This window comes from Helianthus annuus, chromosome 10 (genome assembly GCF_002127325.2).
Source record: "Helianthus annuus cultivar XRQ/B chromosome 10, HanXRQr2.0-SUNRISE, whole genome shotgun sequence".
In the NCBI taxonomy this organism is placed as follows: Eukaryota; Viridiplantae; Streptophyta; class Magnoliopsida; order Asterales; family Asteraceae; genus Helianthus; species Helianthus annuus.
The window spans coordinates 110297250-110308601 of NC_035442.2; the positions used below are offsets into that span (position 1 = coordinate 110297250).

The following is an 11352-nucleotide window of genomic DNA, read 5'->3' on the forward strand; positions in this document are numbered from 1 at the left end:
TATGATAAAACCATAGATTTGTCATCCATTAAATGAGTTTAAAACATCACAACATTGTTTAAAATGTAGACTTCAAATTCAAGTTTTACAAACCATACAAATTGTTTATGAGTTCATTAAGGACTCGTCAAAAGATAGTAAATATAACCAAGGTTTGGAAGACGTGTCTCGTCCAGGAATAAGACACACTGACCAAACCCAAAGACCATGGATGACATCTTTATTTCTATCGCAGCATAAAACTTCCAACGCCCGCCAGATCCATTTACTAATTCCCTGAAATACATGTAGTTTGAAAACATCAACAAAAGTTGAGCAAGTTCATGTGTTCATTTGTGTATATGTATAAACCTTTGAAATCATTGTAAGTATGTATACAAGTTTATAAGTCCCGGTATGAAAGCAACAAGGAAACAGATCAATTAATGTGTAGCTAATACATTAATATACGTGACATGGTGCAGGAAGACTCAAACCTAGCAGACTTTGTACCGGGCTTCCGGTTGTAAGACATAGTCACCACATGGTCCATTCAACGGTCTCATAGGTGGGGCTCGCTACACCCAAATAGATCTATTACTCTTGTCCCTCGGTCCCACTACGAGGATTAATGGCCTTAAGTAGGCGCCTACCCATTCACATGATCTACTGTACTTTCCTTAGATAACCATACCAAATGTATTTGTCTGTAAGCATTTTGTAATCAATTGAAACATGTATTTCACCCCCGAAGTTAATAAACAAAACAGCTTAAAGGAAAAGGGGGACATGAACTCACAGTTTTGCGTTCCTTGTATCCGATGTAACTCAAAGCTTCCTCTAGAATGCACGACTACCTACATGCGTACTACGGTCCGTTAGACGAGCGGGTCGTGCCTTGTCTTAGTATTGATTAGTGCCCTTGAGTTACGTTTTAAAGTGTCTTCGTTATTATTCCAAGTATATAATTAATATTTTAACTTAAATTATATTTATTAAATCTTGGAATAATTGCTAAACAATATTTTTGTAATAATTGAGGCGTGTGAAGTGTTATATGTATTAGGTGTATATTTTAAGCCCTTTCTACACTTTTTAGCCAAGTTTTAAATTTATAAAACACGATATTTACTAACACTAAACACGCATATGGGTAAGTGCACCCATCGTGGACGTAGTATAGTGTTGGTAAGATATCGAGGTCGTCGAAGGACACAAGAGCTTTTAGTACCGGTTTATCCTCAACGTCTAATCAAATCAAAAGTTAGAAAAAAAGGTTTTTAAACTCGAAAAATAAAACTAACTTAAATGCTGAAAAATAAAATAAAAATAAAAAACAGATAGACAAGATGAATCACTTGGATCCGACTCGTGTGTAGTGTAACCTTTGATTATTTCCGCACTTTTGCACATTTTAAGAGATTATCTTAGTTATTGTAGTAGGCCCCTCTTTTGAAGGTGACGTTACCCTCGGCTAACCTTTGATACAGTCCTAAGTAGCCGGGTTAAAGTTTTAATAGTAGTTTAACTTATGAGGGGGTCAAAGAGTTTGGACCCCCGCCATCCAATACCGGTGGGTATTGAAGGAGGTCCTACTAAATTATCTATACACTGAACAATGGCAAGACTCTTACCATAACCCCCGACCAGGTAGCCAACATATCTCCATATAGACCGTGGAGATATGAATGGTGAAAATCTTTTATTTTATATAGACAGTAAAATAATGCCAAGACACCACGGACAAACGATAAGGAAGAATCACCTTCAACATAAGAAACTAGTTATTAAAGTCATTAATACATAACCAAATAAAAAGTGCGAAAAGATTAAAAATAAAAAGTATTACACTAAACACTTGTCTTCACCAAGTGATGTAAGAGACTTAGGCAAACATGGCCTTTGATTGTCAAGAACTCTTACGATCAATCTTGGATCCCGAGACGACTCACACACTCTATGATGGACAATGGATGATGGTGGTGGAAGATGGTGTTGTGATGGTGGTGGGTGGTGGGTGAAGTGTGAGAGAGGTGGTGTGCCAAGGGATGAGTTGCAAGTGAACCAAGCACTCCTATTTATAGGCTGAACAGAAGCTCGGGCACGGCCCCGTGTCTGTTAGGCACGGCCTCGTGTCCATCCTTCTCTCTTTCTTCATTAATTGCAGTTTGTCTGCATTAGTTGACCACGCCCCCGTGTCCGCTGAGCACGACCCCGTGTGCAGAAGCATATCTGTACTATCAAGATTTGCCTGGATTCCGCGAATCATATAGTTAACCACGGCCCCGTGTCCGCTGAGCACGGCCCCGTGGTGGGCGATGGAAGCTTCTACAACTTTGTCTTTTCTGCTGACACTTGGGCACGCCCCCATGCTCACTGAGCACGGGGCGTGTTCAGCCTTCTGTTCTCTTGTTTTGCTTGGGAAGATGTTGTCAGGGGGTCAGGCATGCCACGTTTGTTCCTTTTCTTGTATTTGTGTTAGATTTAGCTGCCTTTTTGCTTCTTTTGTTTATTTGAGCTCATTTAATTCTGAAAATACAAAAGGAAGACAAAAGCACACTTTTTCCAACATTAGTACTAAAAAGGGTTAGTTTTATGCCACAATTGATGTAATTTATATGTTGCATTTTGTGCACATCAATAATACTTCTCAAGTATTTATATTCGTATTTCCTTCCCAAGAATGGGGGTATCTCATACATGTATATCCGTATTCTTGTTTTGTATAACTTGCCATGTATTGGCGTCGTATTCCGGTGTGTACGTATTTTCTTAATAAATATCCAATATATATTTCCAAACAATATATTTTCAAGTCTTACTTAGAAAATATATAAACTTATTTTGTCCAATAATATAGTATTTCTAGTTTACCCAAGAAAATATATATTTTCCCAAAAATAATATATCTTCTAAAAACTCTAGGAAAATATATTTTTACTTCTCAAAAATAATATATTTTCTTCTTGTCGAACATATGATATACTTTGTAATATTTGTAAAAATCCCATTTTCATTTCTTTTGTATCCAAAATAATATTTACCAAAGATATATTTTTGTAAACATATTTTCCGGAATATTTGGTATGTTACACTTCTTGTTCGGTTTCACAATATTATGGGTGTAACTTGTGTAATTATTCCTTGTGATTTCTGGTATTATTTTGGATTGTAATTTCTTGGTATTTTGTCAAGTTATATTATTTTAACCCTAAAATAATATAACTACGACACAAAGCATACAAATATTCACACACATCATGTCTTTAATGTAAATATATATTCTAAATACATATTTATCCATTTTTTATTTATAAAAACTGACCTCCAATACTTGTATTTTTGTTACAAAAATTATGGCAAAGTTTATATTGAAATCCATAGTTAAAATACACTTGTAAATATTTGTTTAGAAAATATTTTTCTAAGTGTTTATATTTTTTAGAAAATTTTGCCATAGTTTCCCCTAAAAATGGAGGTGTCCATGCTATCAAAGCATATCATTTTCTTTTTAAAATCATCACAAACAATCAACAATCAACCCTAAACAACTTACACTTACCAAGTGCCAAAATTATGTAACTTATATACTCATCATGAACTTGAACTTCTACAAAAACTTGTAGTAACTTGGTAGTGTGTTTAGTAGGTTTAGTTATCCTTTAAAAAGTGGTTATTTGTTTGTAAATCTCGTTCTCGTAAAGTTTAGTCTTTTACAACTTACTAGATGATTTTTCCAAAAATCATTCTTTTGAATTTTTCTTGTAAACAATGTATTCTTATACTTGTTTCACCACAAGGAACATGGTGGGTTTCTATAAAAACAATGTTTATGTAAATCTTGTGATTTAACTTAGTTTCTTAAGAAAACTAGTTTTGAATTCTTCCAAGTTTATGACTAGTAACATATTACATACTTCATCATTTACAAAACCATTTTCATTCTTCAAGTTCATGAAACATAAAGCATGATGGTCTTGGTCTTTCACAAGATCACCACCTTAACTTACCAGATCATGTGTTAAATCACAATCTAGTAAGTTTCATATGATGTCTAACATCACTAACACAAATCATCAATCATCAAGAAGCAAATCAACACTAATCAACAATTATTCTTATGTTATTAAGCTTATGTTAAAGTTTCATCTTCAAGTTTCCTAGTGTTCTTTAAACTTTACATCATGTATCAACTTTTAACCACTTAGATAAATGTAAAATGAAGAGATCAAGACTCTTACCACTAGCACAAGGCTAGGGATGATCGAGTGAAGAAAACAAGTGGATAAAAGCACTAGAGAGAGGTCCTTCAACTTTCAAGAGCACCAAGCTTCTTTGTATAGCTTCTATCACCTTTGCATATGTGTAGATTTAATGAGAAGTGAATGAAGATGATGGTGGTGTTTGGGGAGCTCTTGGCCGGAGCTTATGGGGAAGAGGAGGAGAAGGTTGTGTTGGTGAATGATGGATGAATATGAAGGTAATGGACCTAAGGTTTTCTTTATAAACTTCCACCATTTTATTAACCAATGGTTATTATGTTTCATTAGTACATAACATAATCTTCTAACAAATCTCACAAGATCTAAGTAATATCTAGTAAGATCAAGTAGGATCTTGATGGTGGGCCACCTTGTGACCGTCAACATGAGGGGGGGGGGGGTTCTTGGTTGGTGATCAATGGTAAGTTAAGTTAATTAGTTAGATTCTAAGTGTAATATTTAGTGTTTAAGTGTATTATGTGTTATATAGTGTGTTAGGGTGTTCGGGGATCATAACTAGCTCAGAAACATTAAAACAATGCTTCTAGTATAATTTTGATGTTTCAGGTAGTGTCCGGTTATTCGGTTAGATACCGGTTCGTTAAAGTGCTAAACTATACCGTTTAGTGTTCCTTGTGTACCCTTTTATGACACTTTTAATTCCCGACCCTTAGGAAAGTATTCTGGACCAGTTAATCATTTTTCTGCATGATATAAGAGTGTTAAATAGCTGAATTTTGCTGAATTATGCTGAATTCAGCACTTTAATTGAGTTTTAGGCACTTTCCGGCACTTAAACTATCTCTAGGAAGGCAGTTTTATGACCCTTACTTTCCTACACACTATACTAGTGTCATACTTGGTTTCTGGCTCATTCTGAGTCTCAATACAATGTCTGTATATCTACTGAACTTTGTCAGCATTTTTCTGACTTGCCGGATAACTGTGCTAACTGTGTTTCGTGCATCTTTTGAGTCAATAAAGTTTGCATGCAACAATGTTGTGTCTTTTGCAATATATGATGCACATGTATGTTTGTTCAGAAAACAATTCAAGTCACAAATTGTAAATCAGCACCATCATTAATCATTAACTATTGTCTAATTAATTGTACGGATGCAGGCAAATTTGACAGTTGTCACATAAACCCTTTTCCGTATAAAATTGTGAAGCGCAAAACATGCAACGGTAATATTTCGTTGCGTAACCAACGAAAAGGGAGCCATTTTCTTTAATATTGGAAAATGTGCTTTTAATACACCATACACACGTTCAACAACATTTCTAAGCTTTGCATGTGCGTGGTTGAATTTTTCCTTGTCGTTTCTATATGGTGCCATAAAGCCTCGAGTGTGTGCATAAGAAGCATCACATAGATAATATTTATCTGAAAAAAACAATTCAATCTTCAAACTATATAATATAAAAACTAAAGTTGGAATCATACATATATACCCGGAGGAGGAAATGGAAATGGTGCATTTGCATTTGTTAAAGATTCGGACAATATTCTAGAATCATGTGCCACTCCTTTCCATCCGGCCACGAGAAACGTAAACATCATGTTGAAGTCACATATGGCCAAAACATTTTGATAGCAGTCACCTTTTCCTCTTCCCCTTTCCCCTGTATAAATGTTGTTTCTCAACAGGGACAATAGCATGTATCAAAGTACCATCAAGTGCACCAATCGCTCCCTATGTAGAATTTAATAGTTACTAATATACGTGGAAGGAAATCACAAAAGTATTTGTATAACGTACCTTAAAAACTTTTCATAATCTCTTATGATGCCCCGGAATATTTGGATTAGGATTAAAAGATGTTGGTACAATAACCTCTTTAGCAAACTCCATCATTCTTGACAATACTACATGAAAATACTTATGAATTGTTTGTGTCGAATGTTGAAATCTATGCTTAACAGCCGAAAAACGTTGATTGCGACCAAGCATCATAAAAAACATAGCCATTTTTTCTTCAAGGGATACATGTTTACTATCTTTTAGCCAACCTTTTAGTCTAAAATGTGTGCAAAGTCGAACAAAAGAATCACGTGACATACGTAGGAGTTCAATGCATCACGTATCATTCCCTTGCAACAAATCTAAAGTAAAATGGTGTCCAGACATAACCGAGGTATTATCTCTTTTTTCTTTTAAGATGTCTCAGCCAAAAGTATCTAAGATAAAAGAACATCACAATGAGGAGCAATAACCTTTGATTTTAATCCATGAGAAACCTGTCAAAAACAAGCAAAAAAACTCAAAAACTACCATTTTACTTAACACATAATGGTTCAAATTACATAATTGTTTAACAATGTCATTCTAAAACAACCAAAAACAAAACACATAATGGTTCAAATTACACCAAACACGCATAATGTCAAACCTAAACAACCAAAAACAAATACCCATATCCCTCCCTACTTAAACATCCCCAGTGTCTTCCCAGTCATCTTAATCCACTCTTTCAACACCTCAGGGTCTGATGGCAATGTCATCTATGCTTGTCACATGTATGTTGACTAACAAAGATGTTAAATGCTCCCAAAAACAAAGGATCTATAGGCTCTAACCTAATTGATTTCAACTTCTCATAACATTCATCAATCGATGGTCCTTCCATGTTTTTCACCATATGCTTAAGTGCATCACGCATATCACTAGCCAAGTCATCTAGGGTAATGGAGTTTTTAGATGTTTTAGACTTTTTCTTAGGCCTAACTTCTGAATCATCATTGGGTCGAACACTAGGTCCCTCATTATTGATAGGATCTTCATCACCCATTGAAAAACTTTGTTCATGAGAGTCTCCATCATCATCTTACAAATAAATAAATAAACTAGTAAATGATAAAAATAATTGTAATTTTGATAAATTTTAATGAATTAACATTGCTTATAACTTTAGGTTATGATTTAACTTAAAACAAATCATAGGGATTTGACGTGTAAATTGCCTTTAACCTAAGGGGGTTATTATGGAAAATTCTTAATTAAATCAAAGAGTAAATTGCTTCATTTCTTCAGATCTATTCGAAAATTTTGCCACAACTCACACAGGTGAAGGTGCAGGTGGCTCCCATGCCTTTTTCCTCCCTCCAGTGAGGGTGTCCCTCCCTTTCACCAACAATAACGCCCCAAGGGGCAGTGTACCACGCCCTTTAACAATCACGTGGCCAAGGGCATGACTCCATATCAAGCAACCTTAAGGTCATGTACTCTGGTGAGTTAGCGAGAGGAATCATTAATTATCACCTTAGTATCACATCATCAGCCTTCTCATTTATTTACTCACTCAATTAACCTATGTTATAGCTCTCATTAATCATTCACCCTTTCACTTAACTTTTTTTTATATAATTAATAGTTATTATTTTAAAACAATTACGTAATACATAATACGATAAAACAAACAAATACTAAAATCCATATCTTTTTGCAAAAATAAATAAAAAATTCAACAATATGACCACTTCATCTTTATTTTTCATTAGACTATCTTTGTGGTCATCATTATTTCGAATATTCTCTCTTGGTCGCTGATGTGTGTGAATTATATATATTTTTAATTAAGTTTTTCTTCACACAGATTTAGTTTTAAAAATGGGTTTTCACCTAAAAACTAACTACACACACAAAAGGGCAAGTGTACCCGTCGGGTGGTAATATAGCTAATCGGTAAGAACCGGATATCAATCCGTTGATGCGGTGTCTCGATACTAAACTTTTGCTACTTTAAAGCCTTTTCAAATGTTTGGGTTGATTTTTCTAACTTAGCTTGCAAATAAAGAAACTACTAAAAATTCTAACAAGAACAATATCTAAGAAAGGGTTGCCTAAACTAAGTTTCCACTAACAAGCATATGACAACAAGGAGGAAGATTTGTGATGATGCAAGTTCTAGATTTAACTAAGTCCCCAATCAAGGCTTCCTAGTCTATAATTCTTAGGAAAATTAAAAATGAATTAACATTCTAATCACCTAAAAATTATTCTTTTAAGCTCACTTGCTAAGTTGATGTTAATCTTTAATCATGAGTTATTTGTTTGTCAAAACTCCTAACTCTACAAATTAGGGAAAACTAATATGAACAACACACTAATCACCCTAACTTGGTTTCAAGTAGTTGGCACTATCATCATGTTCTTGATGTGAACCACAAGCATGGTCATGCTAGCTAACAACTTTGGCCTAAATCATCAACAAAACATGAACACAAACTATAGAATTCATATAAACATACTTTTGATCTTTCCAAATCTAGATGCAAGAATTCACACACAAGCTCAAATCATTGTTCATATCACATTAGCACTCACCATTCCTAGTTTCATGCTATGAATCATACTAACAAGTTAACAAGATTCAATAATCATAATCTCTACATGGGCTTTCCAACACAACATGTAAATACTTATGAGCAAACATTCAAGAACAAGAACTTTAAGCATGCATATGAATTCCAAGAACAAGACTAAGTGACAACATGAAGATTAACAAGAACAATCATCACATCTACTTCCATATTATCATATGTTCATAAGCTTCAACATAGTTTAGACAACACAAGTGTTTAGCCCATAAGGCTCATGACTACCAAATCAAGCACAAATAAACATAAATTGTTCATAATGTAGCAAGCTAACCAAGTTAAAGACAAGAATTAAATGGTGTTTGAGTAGATCTTCAAGTGATTTAATCCTCTTCAAGGCTCCCTCTTGGCTCCAACAAGCTTCCAAGACCAGATTCTTGAGAGAAAAAGTCACCAAAATACTCCCACTCCCTTGCAAATGAGCTAGAAACTTGTATTTAAACTGCTGGGCGTTTGGCACTACCATGCCACCTTTTGGCACGGTCGTGCTTGGCAAGTGTCAGAGTCACTTTTCGTCTGTCAATCTTGTTTGCTACCATTTCTGGAAAAATCCCGCTCAAATGTTCCCGAGGTCGCACGACCGTGCTCGATGATGCTCTGGTCGTGCGAGCCGATAGTGCTTGATGACGATTGAACTGATCTTGGAAACGGGCTGATCAGGGGCTGATTTTGGTCTGGCACGGTCGTGCCAGTGGTTGGCACGGTCGTGCGTCTCCTGATTTCGATGGTTTGGCCGAAATGTGCTAGTGCTGGATGAGAGTGCCGATGTCGGAGGGCTTGGCACGGTCGTGCCACTGTTTGGCACGGTAGTGCCATATCTGGCAGTTTGCTGGAATGCACCATTTTAGCTCCATTTTGCTCCAAAAGCTTCCGTTTCATCACCGGGCTGAAGCCCGGACCTGTATTTTCACAAACAACTCAAATGAGTACCAAAATCAATGAAAATACAAAGAGTTTTCGCATAAACGGGGCGTATTTGACGTTTAAAAGATGTATAAATTCTTATACATCAAACATCCCCACACTTGAACTTTGCTTGTCCTCAAGCAAACTAAAATCAACAAAACTCTCTAAATGGCAATCATCTCAACTAGCATTTCATAAGCACAAACAAATAACTCGGGTCAAAACAATCAAGGAGTGCTCAATATAAAGAAACAACCGAAAAGAGATATGTAAAATAAGTTTATGAGCAATGGTCCATCTTAGAAATCCCTACCAATTCACCAAGCATCCTCACAATGTTCACACACACTCGGCTTAATATAGGTGCACATACAATTCATGGAGTATGTTTAGAACACTCGATGCCCAGACGATAACTATGCGATATCATAAGCTTGTGGAAGGATCAAATCTAATCACTCGGCAAAAATATAGCATAAATCATGAGGTCTTGTTGGGTTGTAGCTTGGCTTGGGTTAAGGGTGTGGAAGAGGATTTTGAAAAGTGGCTAAAATGGTTGTAACCCGACGGTTTGACTAACTTGAAGCATAAGAAAAATAGAACTATACAACTAAATAGTAACTAACCGAGAGCTAACCAACAAGTATTTCTTTTTGCTCCCAAAATCGCTCTAACAAAGCCATTTGATAAGGCTTTTTCAACTATATTTCTTTAGTTTTTTTTTTTTTACAAGAACTAACCCATGCTTTGGAGAGAACTAAGTACGTCTACCTAGCTAAAAACTCTTGAACATGAGGGATATAACAACTAAGAAGAACTATACAAAAGCTATAAGTTAATCATAACCGAACCGGGCTTCCAACCAAAAATGGGCTAAAAATATAAAAGGCTAATTTGGCTAAGTGGCTAATGTTTTGGGGTTTTCAAGAAACGAACGGGAAAGGCTCAAATTGGTTTAACTAGGGGAATAATTCGGGTAGGGAGGTGAATGAAAATGGCTAAAATGAAAAGGTTTCCTAATGCCTCAATCACTTCTATGCTTGTTTTCTCGCTTTGTGGCCTCGAAATGCATACCTAACACAAGTTCTAAATCGCAAAAGTTATCCGGCTCACTCAATCTTTGCCCGCAAAAACATGAGCAAAAATAATCTAAAGCTATAAGGCTCAAAAATAACTCACGGAAACGGGCGTATTGGGTAAATATGCAAGGCAAACAAGTAGGTCAATCGCTTGATTTCTCATGCTCAATTTAAAAAAAAAAAACAAGTTACTTAACGGTTTTTTTTTTCTTATACGAACGAACCCCCTTTTTGTGTCAACCCAATTTTATTTATCAAAAATTTTGGTGCTTATTTAGATACTTATGTTGATTTGATTTATATGCCACAAAAATTGTTAAAAGAGAGCTTTGCATTATTATTATTTTATTTTATTTTATTTATTATTATTATTATTATTATTATTATTATTATTATTATTATTATTATTATTATTATATGACAACGACAAAGCTCAAGCGATAGACCACCTCCCCACACTTGAATTGTACATCGCCCTCGATGTACAACAAAAAAAATTGAATAAGCAAAAGAATTGCGAATTCAATACATCTAAAGGAAAGCGGGAACACGAAAACTCCCCTGAAACATGAAGCTAGAAGCGGAACAAGATGAAGCAACTAGGAGCATCCACAACGAACTACCAACCCTTCCACCAAGCCAACACCTCATTTAACCCAACACTGCACATGTAGCAAACAAGATCAAACACATAGGAAGTTTACCCAACCCATTTCTTCCCTTGCCTTCGTTTATTAAATTAACC

General features: G+C 35.4%; 1 long non-coding RNA gene across 1 annotated transcript; it reads right to left on the minus strand.

Moving 5' to 3' along the window:
• Positions 1-5371: 5371 nt before the first annotated feature.
• Positions 5372-10827, minus strand: LOC110885474. Its single transcript, XR_004869005.1, has 4 exons — positions 8897-10827; positions 6005-6483; positions 5697-5938; positions 5372-5628 (listed from the first exon to the last, which is right to left on the minus strand). It is a non-coding gene; the product is annotated as an uncharacterized LOC110885474 (long non-coding RNA).
• Between the last annotated feature and the right edge of the window lie 525 nt (positions 10828-11352).